The sequence below is a fragment of the Danio rerio genome, chromosome 11 (assembly GCF_049306965.1).
Source record: "Danio rerio strain Tuebingen ecotype United States chromosome 11, GRCz12tu, whole genome shotgun sequence".
Taxonomy (NCBI): Eukaryota; Metazoa; Chordata; class Actinopteri; order Cypriniformes; family Danionidae; genus Danio; species Danio rerio.
Genome location: NC_133186.1, coordinates 35,198,141 through 35,215,807, shown reverse-complemented (window position 1 = coordinate 35,215,807; position 17,667 = coordinate 35,198,141). Strand labels below are relative to the sequence as shown.

At 32.2% G+C, this 17,667-nt stretch overlaps 2 long non-coding RNA genes across 9 annotated transcripts in view; one reads left to right on the top strand and one right to left on the bottom strand.

Moving 5' to 3' along the window:
- Positions 1-1,211: 1,211 nt before the first annotated feature.
- LOC141376640 (uncharacterized) overlaps positions 1,212-17,667 on the top strand; it is a 124,735-nt gene continuing 108,279 nt past the window's right edge. The window contains exons 1-2 of the long non-coding RNA XR_012387241.1: positions 1,212-1,284; positions 1,891-2,090. This is a non-coding gene — a long non-coding RNA (uncharacterized lncRNA). The remainder of the gene's footprint in view (positions 1,285-1,890; positions 2,091-17,667) is intronic.
- LOC141376705 (uncharacterized) lies at positions 13,183-15,481 on the bottom strand. Of its 8 annotated transcripts, none has more exons than XR_012387443.1 (7): positions 15,407-15,481; positions 15,089-15,126; positions 14,761-14,788; positions 14,562-14,615; positions 14,134-14,458; positions 13,925-14,028; positions 13,184-13,346 (listed from the first exon to the last, which is right to left on the bottom strand). It is a non-coding gene; the product is annotated as an uncharacterized lncRNA (long non-coding RNA). The 8 variants fall into 8 exon arrangements; XR_012387439.1 differs by having other exon boundaries at positions 13,185-13,346; positions 14,562-14,621; XR_012387442.1 differs by having other exon boundaries at positions 13,189-13,346; positions 14,134-14,250.

The following is a 17,667-nucleotide window of genomic DNA, read 5'->3' as shown; positions in this document are numbered from 1 at the left end:
CACCAAGAATGCTCTCTCCCATTTTTAATGTCCTCCCTGTACTGTGTTGTGACCCCGGCCCATTCTGTCAATCTCACAATCCCCTCTGGCTCCCTCATTAGTGTCCACCCTTTGCCCCCCTTCGCCGGACTGTCTGCAGGAAAGATGGACTGCTTTATGAGAGGGAGTTGATGTGGCCCCCAACTATCCTAATTGAACCAGGAAGATGAATCTGTTGTGTTTTCACCATGGCAGACCCGAAAAGTCAAACAATCAACCTACCTCCTCAAGGGAGGAAAGACGAAGGGAAGAAATGACAAAAAGCAAGTGAGACGGGATTTTTGAGTGGTGTCCCTCTTGGCGTTGGAGGACGTCTGCGGGACGCTGGAAATCATCCTCAGCAACATTTGGAGCTCCTGATGAATAAGTGTGTCAGGTGAAAATGGGTGTTTCAAGTTAAAGTGGACAGAAAATACAGTTTAGAATAGGGGATCAGAGGAAAAAGCCGTAAAATGGACGATCCATCATAGCGTCTGAGCGGTGGCGCTGGGGACAGCATAATGCGCCTTTTACTGACTGCTCTTATATGTGGTAAAAGCCCATATGAAAGTGTCCCAAATTATCCACAGCAGGATGAAATACAATCATCTTGTTCTGACTTCTGAACCTGTTTATCAACAAGACATGAATGAAAGCACATCCATTTTTGTTAAGATGTACAGTGGGGGTGGATTTTGCAAAGCAAATGTTTGGAGATACAGTACTGTGACTTATGACCAACAACATACATGTATAAGACAAATTCTGAACGTGTCCTACAGTGTATAAAACATGTTTTTTGTAAGCTCATGTACACTGTAAACAGTTTACCTGAAATGTTATTTAACTGAGTGTAGTTATTGGTGTCATACGGTATGTTGCAGCTATGTTGCCGGCAGCCGGCAACCTAATTTAGGTTCATCAACGTGTATACAAATTTACAACACTCGAATTTGTTGCACAGTGAGCATATAAAATTATATGATGTTTGCAATGTTAATATTTACTATTATTTTTAGGGTTAAGGGCAGATTATTTGTTTAAAAACTATTTTATACTGTTTATTTTATATACTTTTTTATGACTTGCCCTTTGCTATCCATCCATCTTCTCCAGACTCCAGGCCAGTAGATGGCAAACTTTCTTTGTTAGTTTGCCATCAGCATTAAATACCAGAAGAAGAAGAAAACATTACAACCTGCTTTACAAGTCATATTAGATTAGAAATTAGCATTTGCTTTATTTTGGTGACAATCAGCCACTGAGGTGAGTTTATTCTTTCCGTCATTTGTGCATTTTGTAAGTGTTCACATTGTAGTGTAGTGTAAAAGTGTACATATTGTTTGCTGTAGTTGTTCAGATGCAACTTCAGTTTGTAGGCCGTCACAAATTAGGGCTTTCTTATAAATTCCCTTATGTTTTTGAAGAGCACATAGTCATGTTTTTTGTGTGTATGAGTTTATTATTGTAGTTTAATTTCCATTGTCTTCTAATTTACCAAGTCATAGTACATCAAGCATGAATCTTCACCCTTTTGTAATAAAAATGCATCTTTTGTTTGTTCTTTGAAGCATATAAACACAGATGAAGTCCAAATTTAACAGCTTGATTACATGTACATGATCAAACAAGTCAGAAGTTTACTCATGAGAGATAACGTTAACTATTTCTCATGCTCCAGATAATTCAGGGAAAGTACACTTTTATACATTTTATATTTAGGAACAGCTTGTTTACCACTTTTTGAATGCGTTCCTGCCTCCCACAACATTATACTTATACATACTTGTGCTCTTAATGGATGTTATGTGATGTTTACGTGTGTCTGTTTAGTCCATTAGGCCATAAGATGATCCATTTTATTCACTGCAGGTTTCACAAGCACCTCTTACGTCTGATGTGCCATCGATGTAATGATCGGACTTCGCGGCAAATGAATATACCTGACAGCGGACAATCTATGCGACATTATGTCACCAAAATGGGGACTTGAAGGAGGACCACAGGACTTAAGGAGGCGTTTGGGACGGAGCCCATATTTGCATTGGCCAGACATGACCTCATGATGACTGGTAGGTTCCTATTGGCCCCAATGGTCCTAAATGAAGCGATTTATTGTTTCCATCCTTTCCGTAACAAAACAGGCATTAAGGAGTTTAAGCCCTAGTGATCTTTTTCTATCCAGGTTTAATTTGACCCCAATATAAAAATGGACTTTTAGGGTGTTTCCAAACCTGTATGAGTTTATTTTTGTTTATAATGTTTAAGCAGGGTAACAAGATCGAAGTTTAAGACATTAGATTCCGAAATATGCACAGACACTTTTCTTTATACAAAAAATGTATTGACTAATCTAACAGAAACCGACACCTAACACAAACACACATTCATACAGGTTGTAGAGAAGAAGGAAACATTGGATTTAAGATCAAACTAAGCAAACCAAAAATAATCAGTTTAACCCTTCTATGGTCTCTTTAGGGTTGTATATACAGTTGAAGTCCGAATTATTAGCCCCCAGCCCCCCTGTTTATTTTTTTCCCAATTTCTGTTTAATGGAGAGAAATTTTTTTTTATTTCAACACATTTCCAAACATAATAGTTTATAGACACTTCTTTACAGCTTAAAGTGACATTTAAAGGCTTCACTAGGTTAATTAGGTTAACTAGGCAGGTTAGGGTAATTAGGCAAGTTATTTTATAATGATGGTTTGTTCTGTAGACTTTAAAAATATCTTAAAGGGATTAATAATTTGACCTTAAAATGTTTTATAATAATTCTAATAGTTCTGACTTCAAATATATATATATATATATATATATATATATATATATATATATATATATATATATATATATATATATATATATATATATATATATATATATATATATATACTATTATTATTATTATTATTATATAAACCAGTTCAGTAGGGAGTTGTTACTATATATATATATACTATTATTATTATTATTATTATTATTATTTACACCAGTTCAGTAGGGAGTTGTTACTTGTATTCCTTTTATGATGTGAAGAACTCCCTCCGTTGAGCTGGATTCCCAGGTGGGTTAGCTGGTGGTTGGTTCTTGATGCTTGGAGAGGGGTGGAGTCTGTTCTTTAAAGTTTGAGGCAGCAAAAAAAAAAACTGTAGTTATGTATAGTTCTGGTTTTGCGGCGCACTAAACTTAAATACTTTCAGCAGAAAAAAAAAAATAAAAATACTAATAAAGGTATTAGAGATGGGAATATTTGGGCTGTGCTGTTAACCCATTTTTGCCAGGTTCCAATTTTGCTCACTGGACCTAAAAAGAAGCTGTCCTGAGCTGGAACGGAACAACTCTATTGCCTCAGTCACCAGTTTTTATAAGTATGGTTTTGTACCACTCTTGTTGACCAATGAGAAAGTTACCTTGCCAAGGGAAGTTTTACGTTTTTTGTTCTGAAGCTTGGGGATTTGCATATGCATTCTGGATGATTGCTGATAACCAAAAGTTTCTTAAAATGTTTATTTGTTGCACACAAATTAAAAGTGTAAATAATCATTTAGTACACCAAATTAGCTTTGCAGGGACATCAAACATGAACCAACTATGATCTTGTTCAGCTGTGGTAGAGTTAAACATTGATTGCAGGAGTATTAAAACCATAATACTAATACATGAGCAAGAGACTTGTTGCAAAACATCTGATACACACAAAGAGGGAATACAAGGGTTAGATGAAAAGTTGTAGGAGCATGACCGTGTGTCTGTCCATTCCAAGCTGTGCATTCCTTTCGTGTCTGTTGACAGTGTCGGTCGATGGTGTATTATTTGTATTATTATTTCCTATTAATAAAGCAAAAATATATATATATATGTGTCTGATTGGCCTCATCGGTTACATGTTTTGGGGTAAGCTATCCTATTAACAGTGAGGAAAAATAATGTAATACTCTCTGTTTTTACAATATCTTTCTTTTTTTTCCTCTCACTCACATAGTGTCTTTTTAATAATATTTTTCTGTTGTACAGTATACTCCGGCAAAAGATGTAAAGTTCAGTTAAGTGCATCTTGCTTTGAAATCAAAGTGTATTGATTACTTTTCTAAACGGTTGCATCACATTTTGCTCGCAGCATTTAAGAATTAAAGCGCTTCTTATTCATTAACCACCCGCAGTGCTTCAGTTGACCAGATGCTATCTGTGCTGTTTTCTTGTGCATTTACATTATTGCATTTATTTAAAGATGTAGAAATAAACAACATTGTCAGTGGACATGATTCTTTTTTAATGAATCTCTCCTGAGTACAGAGAGAATCATTGCTTACTGTATATCCAAGATTTAAAGTACTGCATCATAAAGAAGAGAGGGAGAAAGGAAGTGTCTTTAACGTAGGACAGGAGTGAGCTTAGGGAAAGGACGAATGAGAGATCTTTGAAATTTCACAGGTTGTTGTCATTAAAAATCAAAGCCTTTCAAAGAAAATCCGATTGTATCGTCTCAGACATTTTCCTAAGAATAAGTTAGGAATATAATTATTTTTTATCAAATTATTGATCAAAGTGATTATACTTGTATTTGTAATTTTTGAAAAAAAAATATTTTTAAAGATCAAGTGATATGTGATTCTGCAATAACTGTGGCAGTATTATATGTAACCTAATATTGCAAAATGTGAATTTTCATTTGTCCATGGGAAAATTGATTCTAGTGAAGTTGATTGTAAGTTAATTCTAGTGATAAAATGTGCAAAAACATGCATATTACTATAATTACGTGATCAGCCAAACAGCAAAACATGAAAAATTACTCTGTTTTTTAAAAGAATTGTTTTTGTATTTTCAATTTGTAACATTAATATTTACAGATTGTTCCTGTAAAAATAGGGAAACAAAAATGCAGTCAAGCTGTTTTAGTATCATTGAAGATAGTAATCATATGAGGAATAAAGTAAGGTTAGTAATGTCAAATAATAGCCTATTATCTGTAGGCTGCATACAATGCATGCTCTAAACTACACAATGTTTATTTTACTACTGTTTCAAGAGTTCCCACTTATATATGCTTAGCATTAATAGCAGGTTTGGCATGCTGTCCCGGGAGAGAACCCTGAGCAAGATCAGGTAGGTCTGGAGAGTTCCCCCTTTAGAAAAGGAAGGAAAAAGAGGAGATGGGGTGGAAGGGGGGATTCTTCCAAAAATAGTTTATGAAACTTCACTTATTACGACTACTGTACTATATACTGTATCTTTATTGCCCCTGCTGCCAGAAAATAAACATTTTTTATTTTTATTTATTTTTTTTTATTTATTTATTTATTTTTTTTTATACAGTGTAGTTTTACTTTTCTAAATAATAGATTACAAGTTGCTTAGCTTGGATCTTGGATTGAATACAAAGGTTCAGCTGAGAAATCTGAAATTTATTTAGTTCGTTTGTTTCTTATATTGCCAAACCACTCAGTTGACATCAAAAAAACACATCTGAGTGATGAATCATCCTTAAATGTTTAATTTATGGTGACTTGTACTATATAATTTATGCCCGTTTGTGTCTGTCAATAAATCAGTGTATGTTGATTGTTTACACTTGTGCATTTTCCACAAGAATGACTCTCAACATTTCCCACATGCACATATGTTCGTTATTGAATGTCACTTTAACATAGCTGTAGATGATTGACAAATTGCGTTCACCTCGTCCATCACTGATGGATGAAATTAAGTAATTACATACGTCTTAAGTGGAGCTGAGCCTCCTGGGATCGTTGCGAGGAGGAGGAGAAGAAAGAACTATTCCCAAGCTTTTTTTGTCTTTTTTTTAATCCATTACAAATCCATTGCACTGTCAACTTGATTTATGTGGCGCCAGGCTTGTGTCTCTTTCAATGTCACGCACATAAAAAATAAAGAAGACGTCCTTATCATATACGATGATATCTTCTCTTCCATTCAGCTATTTTAAAGTTTGAACAGGAAGGAAAAACTTATCTTTTGTCCAAGGGCTGGAGTCAAGGAATATTATATATAGTATAGTTTGGATGACTAGTAGTCTACTACTACTACTAATAATGAAAGTAAAAAAAAAAACTTTATAATTCATATGCTTCAAAAATAACACTTGTAAAAAGCCAGCTGCTGATACAAACTGGCATTTGTGAGTAAATAAAATGGTTTGTGCCAAATGACCGGTGTCGCTGTATATCTCAGCATCTATTGTAAATCAAAGAGGTGTTTCATACCTGGATAAGTTGAAATGTTTGCTTTTCCATTCATCTACTGAATGGAGAAATAGTATTGGCATTTGTTTGGCTGTTTTCAGAACTTGTTTTCTTTCTTTCTTTCTTTCTTTTTTGAATGATTGATTTGTGATTTTATATGTTGGTTGCAAACTTTATTTGAATAGCTGTCAGTGGAGTAAAATATTAAAATATTTAAAATAAATACTGTTTATTATAATATATATATATATATATATATATATATATATATATATATATATATATATATATATATATATATATATATATATATATATATATAGTTATATATATATATATAGTTATATATATATATATATATAGTTATATATATATATATATATATATATATATATATATATATATAGTTATATATATATATATATATATAGTTATATATATATATATATATATATATATATATATATATATATATATATATATATATATATATATATATATATAGTTATATATATATATATAGTTATATATATATATATATATATATAACTATATATATATATAACTATATATATAACTATATATATATATATATATATATATATATATATATATATATATATATATATAGTTATATATATATATATATATAGTTATATATATATATATATATATATATATATATATATATATATATATATATATATATATATATATATATATATATATATATATATATATATATATATATATATATATATATATAGTTAAAGTCAGAATTATTAGCCCCCTTTTTTTATTCTTTTTTAAATATTTCCCAAATGGTATTTAAAAGAGCAAGGAAATTTTCACAGTATGTCTGATAATATGTTTTCTTCTGAAAAAAGTCGTGTTTGTTTTATTTCAACTAGAATAGAATAAAAGCAGTTTTTAATTTTTTTAAAAATATTTTTGGGACAAAATTATTAGCCCCTTTAAGCTATTTTTTTTCGATAGTGTAGAACAAACCATCGTTATAGAATAACTTGCCTAATTACCCTAACCTGCCTAGTTCACCTTATTACCCTAGTTAAGCCTTTAAATGTCACTTTAAGCTGTATAGAAGTTGTCTTGAAAAATATCAAGTAAAATATAATTATTTACTGTCAGCATGGCAAAGACAAAATTAATCAGTTATTACAAATAGGTACACACACACACACACACACACACACACACACACACACACACACACACACACATACACACACACACACACACTATATATACTTACATACATATGAATTATATGAAATCTAATTTTTATGATTCAGAAACTCACTCATTAACGCATAATGCTTTATTATAGAATATATATATATATATATATATATATATATATATATATATATATATATATATATATATATTTTTTTTTTTTATTTAAGTTATTAAGTGACAGATTAAAGGGATGTAGTTCACCCAAACAAATGAAAGTATTGTAATTATTTGCTTAGCCTTTACTTGCTTCAAGTCTTCATGAGTTTCTTTCTTCTGTTGATATTTTGAAGAAAGCTGGACACCTGTAACTATAGATTATGTTTACATGGACATCAGTAAATGAATTATTCACCTTAATCCGAATAAGACAGTAATATGATTAAGGTGTTTACATGAGTTGCTTTTTGAATGTTTCTTTCATCATCCTGTTTTACATGTTATAGCACATAATTAGATTAAAGTCATTACGTCACCACGCTATCCCACATTTCCTTCGCAGTTTTATGTAATTTCAGATGTTCTGTCTGGGTCAAACACAGATTTGAATGCAACACAATGATCATTGAAGGATTAATGAGTATAAACATATGCAATCATTTACTATAATTAAGATCATGTGGGTGTTTGAAGCGAGATCCTGAGTTTTTTTTTTTTTTTTTTTTTTTAATGATTAATTGTCCAGCTAAACACTAAATGCATTAATGCAGATCAGTCTGAACAAGTATAAGAGACATATATTATGTGAATCTTATGTCATGTCATTTTTCCTTTTCTCTGCTTCTCCAGCAGCAGCATGCATAAATTAAATAAATAAATAAATAAAATAAAAATAAATAAATAAATAAATGAAAAATATAACAATTTACTATTAAACTTTGTTCTTATTGATTTTTTTAGGAAAATTATTATTATTATTATTTATTATTATTTTTTATTATTATTATATAGTTTAATAGTTGGTGCTTTTAAGTGGGTTGAAACGAAACGATTTGTCCACCTTAAAAGTGTCTAGATAGAACCACCCTGCCATGGTTCCTTTTTAAATGGTCCCAAGATGTGCACTTTGGGAATTGAAATGTACCCTAATGATACTAATGCATGTCCTTTAAAAGTATATATGCTTTAAAAGGTGTTTTTTTTATAAAAAGTAATAGAATAAAAAATGAATAATAAATTGTAGTAATATTTCACCAATTACTTTTTTTTTTCTCTTACAAATATTTTAATAAAATAAGTGTAGCCTTGGTAAGCGTTAGGATTTTGGAGAAACTGTGGAGATTATTTTAACAACAACAGTTGTTTAGTTAGTTACTATTTATATTTATTTTAAATGCTCACATTTGTTGTTGGTATTTATACTAAGTTAGTAAAAATGATATTTTGGACCGAAACAACAATGAAGAGATCACCAATAATCAAGATGTGACTGGCTGGTCTGACCTCTGCATTCAGGAAAGAGAAAATGTTGTAGCTGATTGTCTGATATCAGCATATCAAATGAAGTGCTGATGAGCATGAGATTTACAGAAGAGCCTTCAATAGGTAACCTTGTCCCTTCAGTCATCAGGGGAGTCGGATGAACCACAACAGTCCTGCAGGCCAACTCGTGCTCATCATTGATGTCCTTGAGGCCTGTCATAATGCTATCTTCATTTTTCCTATTTTTTAATGCACACATTTGTTTCTCTCTGTTGTTTGTAAGCATTTTACATTAGTATGTAGCGTATTGTTTTAGGGCTTCCTACTTGATAGTATAGGCCAGGGATGTCCAAACTCAGTCCTGAAGGGCCGGTGTCCTGAATTGTTTGGCTCCAACTTCCTTCAACACACTTGCCTGGAAGTTTTAGTATACTTAGAAGGAGCTTAATTAGCTGGTTCAGGTGTGTTTAATTGGGGTGGGATCTAAAATATGCTGGACACCGGCCCTCCAGGACCGAGTTTGGGCACCCCTGGTATAGGGGTAAGTTCAATGGCTAAAATAAGGGCTTTGGTCTGTAAATAAGCCAATTTGTGCAAGGTGACTTGCATCACAGCATGATTAAAGAGATAGTTCATGCAAAAAATGAAAGTTTACAGTTAATTTACTAACCCTGAGGCCATTGAAAATGTACAATCAAATAACATCAAGCGAGAATAACTCCAACTTTAAACTCGGAAGCAAATGTTAAGACTGGTTAAAGGTTACCAAATAAATAAAGAATGTCGATTAACTTGATTGGATTAATTGTTCACCTAAGAATAACAATGTGCTCTAGTGATTTATATAATGCAAGTCAATGGTCATTCTTTTTTCAGAATAAAATATACACATACAAACCAGTCCAAATCAATCCCCATGGTTCCTGATGGTTAGTCTGTGGGACAAATGCTGAACGTGAGAGCTGAACGCTGAATGCAGCAAGTGTGGTAGTCCAACCGCAGACATTGTAAGCCCGTTTATTCTGATCTATTGCCAAATTATGTCCCGACTACCTCTGAAGTGTTTTAACGATGGTGGTAGTCACTGATCAGCTGGCCGACGTGACTGTGAATTATTATTATTATTATTTTTTTTTTATACTTCGTCCCATGACTCTTAAAAGTGCTAAGGTTTTTTTTTTCTTTTTTTTTATAATTATTTTATGAAAAAAAAAATTGGGCTGTCAGTGAACATACACACAGGCCTGTAGTCAGCCTGGTGAAAAGGGTGGTATTTTGCAGTTATATTTAACTGTTTCTATTTAACTGAGATTTAAATACTGCCTTTTAGTGACATCTTAAGCAATACTTTATTTATTTATTTATTTATTTTTATTTTATTTTTTTTATTTATTTATTTTTATTTTTTTATTTTGCTGGATTAGTTAGTCAAATGTCATCATAACCACATTTTTGATGTACTAAAATATTTTTAAAAAATTGCAGTAAAGTAAAATTAAAACAAGACTAATTTGTCTTTGGCCATTTCATTAAAAAATGTTAATTAAAACATAAAATAAAATAATAATAATAATAATAATAATAATAATAATAATAATAATAATAATAATAATAATAATGAATTCTTCAGAATTTTTCTACCCCCTTAGATAAAAAACGTACATTAGAAAATTCCTCTATCAACAATAGCCTATATATATTTAAATTAATTTAATATGGTCCGCTTCTGGTGCTTCACACCTTTTTATTGCTCATTTTTATTTCAGGAATAAGGTCCAAGATTTAGAATAAAAGTTACCTGTAAAATGTTTTTTCTGTTTATAAACAATATAGTGAAAGAAGACCTGTCTAATCTGTTTATTTGATGACTAGTCTTGTTTTGGGCTATTCTTTGACGTCTAACACATAAGTGTTTGCTGGGAATCATTTAAAAAAAAAAAAAAAAAAAACAAATCTCAAGAGTTATGTTGTTGCTGCTCTTTTTAAATTAGTAGTTGAAACAATTATTTTATTTGAGTGTATATTTTGAACAGTATTTTTTATTTTATTTTATCTTATTTATTTTATTTTGAAAAACAAAATCGTTATTCAGGCCTGAACATTTCTGAGGCTTACCCTGTCCTTGAGGCCTGTCATGCTGCTATCTTTATTTTTCCTACATGAATTTCTTTTTTCTTTCTCTCTCTCTCTGTTGTTTGTCAACATTGTTTTGTATTCGTTTTGGTGCGTGGTTGTAGGGCTCCCCACTTGACAGTCGTCTCAATAGGAAGAACCGGGGTGGGTTCATCCAAGGTTAGATTTTAGGGCACTTGTCACTTATGCTGACAGACGATCGAGGGAGAAAGAGCTTGTGTGACCAAGTCTAGTGTTACGAAGCTGTTTGACTACAGGCTCGGAGGGCAAGTTGTGTTAAATGACAGCTACTGTCCTTCTCCCCTTCCTGCGCTTCATGCTGTTCAGGCTGAACTCTGATGGACAAACTGCTTCCTATTCAGCTCAGGCTGGTGTCCTTCCTAACAGGCTGTTTGCTATAAATGGCTTGGCATCAGCTGTGGATGCTTTCAGTCTTTGGTTTAAGATTTTTTATTTATTTTTTTAATCATAGTAATTATGTCAAGTTATAAAAATTGTATTATTTTAAATAATAGTTGATTACAATGACTGCTGTATAGTATTATGCAAATTATCTGTTGAATTTATGTGTGTATGGAATGAGACTATCAATTAAAATGCTCTGCTATTTCAATAAAATTGAGCATATGATACGATTGGACATTTAATTTATATATAATATAATATAATATAATATAATATAATATAATATAATATAATATAATATAATATAATTAGTATTTCATGTGTATTTACACAATACAGTTTGCACTTTACTTTAAATTTTAATTAAGCTGTAATAAATAAATGTAATTTCTGAAAGAAAAAAAGGTGTTTTAAAACAATCCCTCACACCTGTATGTAAATTCAGTAATATTTTTATTTTATTTTATGTAATGTAATATGTTAAGATGGTGTGTGCATGTGTGCAGAATAGAGCTTGCAATTGACTTTAAATATTAAACATATCTAAGAGCAAGCATACCACAATTATACACTATACACAGTTAGGTCCATACATATTGAACATCGACACCATTTTACATTTTTAATTCTATACATCAACACAACGGATTTGAAATGAAACAAACAAGATTTGCTTTAACTGCAGACTGCCAGCTTTAATTTGGGTATTTACATCCAAATCAGGTGAACGACGTAGGAATTACAACAGTCGGCATATTTGCCTCCCATTTGTTATGGGGCCAAAAGTAATTGAACAGAATAATAATTTTAAATCAAACTTTCACATTTTATTACTTGGTTGCAAATCCTTTGCAGTCAATTAAAGCCTGAAGTCTGCAATGCATACACTGTAAAAAATTTGACCTTAAATTCACAGTAAATTACTGGCTAATAATTGCATTACTTTCACAGTAAATTACTGTATGTAAATTCACAGTAAATTATTGTGAGGTAGTTCACAGTAATTTACTGTGGTTTTGTCACATTAAATTATTGTGAAATTACAACCATATATTGTAACTTTACAGTAGATAATAAAGTCCGTTACTGTGATTTCACAGTATTATCTTGTAGAATTAACTATATTTTACTGTGAATTTGCAAAACGATTACTGTGATTTAGCAGTAGGTTGCAGTTTAAATACCTGATTTAACTGTAAAGTTACAATTATATCCTGGATTACTGTAATTTAACAGTTTGGTGCTGTAAAATTTCAAAGCATATTTAAATTCTGTCTTAATTTACTCACCCTCAGGTTATTCCAGCTCTGTTAAAAATGATTTTTTTTGTTAAACACAGAAATAAAAATATCAAATATTCCTCTTTGTGTCCAAACAACCTGAGGATGCGTAAATGACGACAGAATCTTCATTTTTGGGTGATCTGAGAAGACTCTAAAATCAAAATAAAAACAAACACACATACATTTTACAGATTTATTTTACAGCTTTATGACATCTGTGTAAACATTTTAGAAAACTTTCAAAAGGTGAAGGTGAAGCCTCAAAAAATACTATAAGAACATATTAATAAAAAAATCTGACATCATATGTAGCATACATATAAAAAGCAGTGCTTCAGAGTGCGCTCTCTCTCTCTCTCATTATATATATATATATATATATATATATATATATATATATATATATATATATATATATATATATATATATATATATATATATATATATATATATATATACACATGAGAGAGAGAGAAAAAACTTCTTGCTAAATTAGGCAGTCGTCCATTCAAGGTCAATTATTTTCCTGATAATTTTACACACTTGCTGGTTGATGTGTCTTCTCTGCTTCTTTGACTTCGTCTGTCTTCCATCTCCAAACTGGTGCCCAAAAAGCACCTATAAGCAAAAGGGCAGACAAACAGTTAGCTTCATACAACACTACTGGGACACTCCTGCTGCACTAGAGAGCAAAATTACTGTTAGCTCAGTTTGAACATGCTGACAATACTGTAGCTCAGTCAAACTGCAATCATTTAAACAAAAACATCTGAAAAACATTTCCATCACAAACACACAATCAAGAACAGTCCAACAACAAATAGTGGTTTTAATGACCTAGGCAGAGCATTTTAAAACAGTTGATTTGATTTACACCTTCTGATTACAGACTATAATCTAATGCTGGGTTCACACTTATTGCAAAGTTAACACATGCATCACAGTACTTGCTCTTGAATACTAGCAAGATGTTTCTTGCATCAAGCTAATTTTTCATGATTTAAATATTAGGAAAATTTTGCAAAAAAAACTTGATTGAAGTGATACAGCACTTGTGTTGTATTCATTTCAATCAAGTTTTTTGCAAATATTCCAAATATTTTTCAACGTTTTTTGAGTTTCACTTAATTTGTGCTGCCCAGTAAAAATTTCCCACTATTTATGCATTTGCAATGACTTGCATGTAATCCACTCACCTGAATAGGTAACTTCACATATGGTATAAGAGCCCCATCCTTTTAAAGACAGCTTCCCCTTTGGTCTCCAGCACAGACAAACAAATTGTGTCTGCAACACGGCCCTTTATAACAAGGGGACAAGGGGAGTCATGACTTGTGTTCCTATACATTCCTTGGTTAACCCCCCAAAACAAGCCCTCAGTTACAATATTTATTGTAGACATTACCTTAAATACCAGAGTGCAAAAGGCATCTTCAGCATACTTCAGTTTCAGACCAGATCCAAAGTCAGTTGTGAAACCCAGGTGAGGTCCCATGACCACTCGACCCTCCAAGGAATAAGACTAAAAGGGGGAAAGAAGGACTAAATTAGAGATGTTTGTGAATAATTAAATTTGTTTGTAGAAACAAAGTTGACATTCCATGCTCTGCCTATTAAAAACCAAGCAAACAAACACACATGCCCAGTAAAATTGCTAATAAAAATAAAAACTATAGTTTAAAAAAATCTTTGTCTAATATTTACTACTACTGGAGGTACTGGTGGAACTTCTGGAAGAAGAAAAAGAGTGTGTACAAGAAACTGCTCACAACAAATCTGTGAAAAACCTGACATTTAAAAATCTAATAAAAATGAGGAAGGCATCAACATTACCTTTAATAATCAAGCGAGGGGTGATTGGTAGCATCAGTGTTTCAACATCAATGGCTGTGGCTGCAAAAAAAATATGAATATAATAAGAGTAGAATAAGACTCAACCTAACACACACACACATACCCATATATATATATATATAGGTTTAGATTGTGTTAATGAATTTAGGTTATATTTGTGTGCTCAGAATTTACTCACCTCACACTTCAGCTATTATCAGGTACACCTGAACACCAAAAAATAAAATCTACAGTTAGTGACATAAACAATTAGTTCTCATTAGTAAATGTTAGCAATGCATTAACACCAGTGAGAAATATACAATATGTACTGTGTTAGTGTTAGTTTAAAAGAATACAACTGAATTGTATTATAAGCCTCATTTAATAAAACAGTTAAGACGTGTTTCATAATGAGTTTAGTTTATTTAACTAACTTAACGTTAACGTTACAGTGAACAAAATTAACGTACATGATGGTGACTAACGTAACCGTAACGTTAACTTAAGTGAAGGTCAGAGCTTACCTTAACTTTAGTCATTTCACCTTTACTTCAGTCTTGTACTGAAACAGAAAATGCAGTTAACAAGAAGTTAATTAAAGAAAATTTCCTTTTTTTTTCAGGAACTAACGTTAACGTTATGCTAATAACAAGTTACCTCAGAAAACACTACAATCACCATCTGGCGTCGTTAATTTCTTGTTTTAAAAAAAGGCGCGCTTAAACCCTGTACGTGCGAGTACAACTAAAGTACTCGGTAAATTCCTGTTAAATGACATGCCCTATACAGAAATACACATACAACAATCATTTAACGGACAAAAGTCATATTTAAACACTTACCGAGGATGAATCCGTTGGGTGAAGAGACGACGCAGGCGTTGTCGTGATGGCGCTTGTTTGCGTTCGAGTCGAGTCAGTTCTGTTCAATGAATCGGCTCTTTTAAGTGAACAGTAAAGAGTCGAATTCGGCTCCTTTAAGTGAACAGTAAAGAGTCGAATTCGCCTGAAAACGATTCCGTTTTGTATAATATTGTAAGACGCAAACATATAATTCATTAATATTTCATCATATTGCTTGGTTCGTGTACTGCTTGTACACGAATTGCTTGTTGATGACTATGAGCTCATGAACACGTCTGATAAAATATCTGAATCTGATTCAATGTCACACGAGTCCTGAACCGAAGCAGTGCAAAAGTAATATATTGATTGAAATATGAAGTTAATTATTTTCTTCGCCATTCAAAATATTACATATCTCTGACTTCAACAATAAGAATAAAGTTCGGTTTGAGTGTATTGAGAATTATTATTTTTTCCTCCCAGGATTCATTTCGCACCAAGCTGCATCAAGCTGTAATGGTGGATGAGAAGGCACATAATATTATAAATAGTGCTTGTAATATGTAATGAAATAAAGTTTTAACACTTTTTCATGCGAGAATGTAGTTCTTCAAAACTCAAATCTGTGGATTGTTAGTAAAGATTGTGTGTAATTTTAAGTGTGTTTTGCCGGTAGCGGAGATCTATGACCTCCAGGCGGTAACGGCGCTCATTACTCATGTATCCGCCGAGAGGCGCCTGTCTTCAGGCTAGACATTGGGACAATTGCCCCGTCTTCGATGGCTCTATATGCGTCCGAAAATGAAGTTTTAACTGTTTTTCATGCTAGAATGTAGTTGTTTAAAACTCTAATCTGTGGTTTATTTATATAGATAAAAAATAATAATAATTTATATATATATTTAATTCTGAGATTAGTGACCTCCAGGCGATGACAGGTGCCCAATACTCATGAAACCGTCTAAAGCAGACATTTACCCTGACATTGAAATAATTGTTGGCTGTTTAACAGTCTTTGGTTTCATTAATTAATTACTTTTTATTCCAGTTTATTATGTTTTGGCTAAGCACACAGTTGTTCATTAAATATTCTTTCCTATTCTATGTTAACTGTATAAAATTAAATAAAGGTGCAGTACAACCAAAAAGATGTTGGTAACCAAATCGTTTTGGGGGCTAAAAACATTCTGTTATTATCTGTTAAAAGTTCATTTGTATTAATTTCTACGTTGAGTTAAAAAAAGGTTTGAATTTCTATAACTAACGTGCAAAAGATATAGCCCTTTTCACAGTAATTGGCTGTAATCATGCTACCTGCCGTTATTTCACAATAAAATTATGAATACAACATATTACTGTGAATTTTTCAGTTAAATACTGTGAAGGGATACTAATGTAATTTACTGTGAAAAATTACAGTAACTTGTTGTGAAAACCTGGAAATTTTTTACAGTGTAGACATCACCAGACGCTGGGTTTCATTCCAGGTGGTGCTCTGGCAGTTTTCTAATGCAACTGTCTTCAGTTCCTGCTTGTTCTTTGGGCATTTTCCCTTTAGTTTTGTCTACAACAAGTGAAATGCATGCTCAATCGGATTCAGGTCAGGTAATTGACTTGGCCATTGCCTAACATTCCACTTTCTTCCCATCCCTCTGGTAAATGTTGATTTTGATCTCATTTGCCCATATGATGTTGTACCAGCACGGTGGTTTTTGAGGCTCACCAATGGTTTAAATCTTGTGATAAACCCACTGTATTCCCTCTGGCGTAGTTTTCTCTTGATTGTTGACTTTGACAAACTTACACCTACCTCCAGGAGAGTGTTTTTGACCTGTCTAACTGTTGTGAAGGGTGTTTTCTTCACCAGGGAAATAATTCTATGGTCATCCACCACAGGTGTTTTCTATGGTCCTCCGGATCTTTTTGTGTTTCTTGAGTTCACTGTTGCGTTCTTTCTTTTTAAGAATGTTCCAAACCGCTGTTTTGGCCACGCCTAATGTTTTTACTATCTCTCTGATGTTTTTTTTTTTTTTTAGCCTAATGATGGCTTGCTTGTCTGATAGTGACAGCTCTTTAGATCTCATCTTGAGATTTGACAGTAACAGATTATAAATGCAAATGCAAATGCCTGAAATGAACTCTAGACCTCTTGACCTTTTATCTGCTCATTGTAATTGGGATAATGAGGGAATAACACACGCCTGGTCATGGAACAGATTAGAAGCCAATTGTTCCATTACTTTTGGACCCTTAACAAG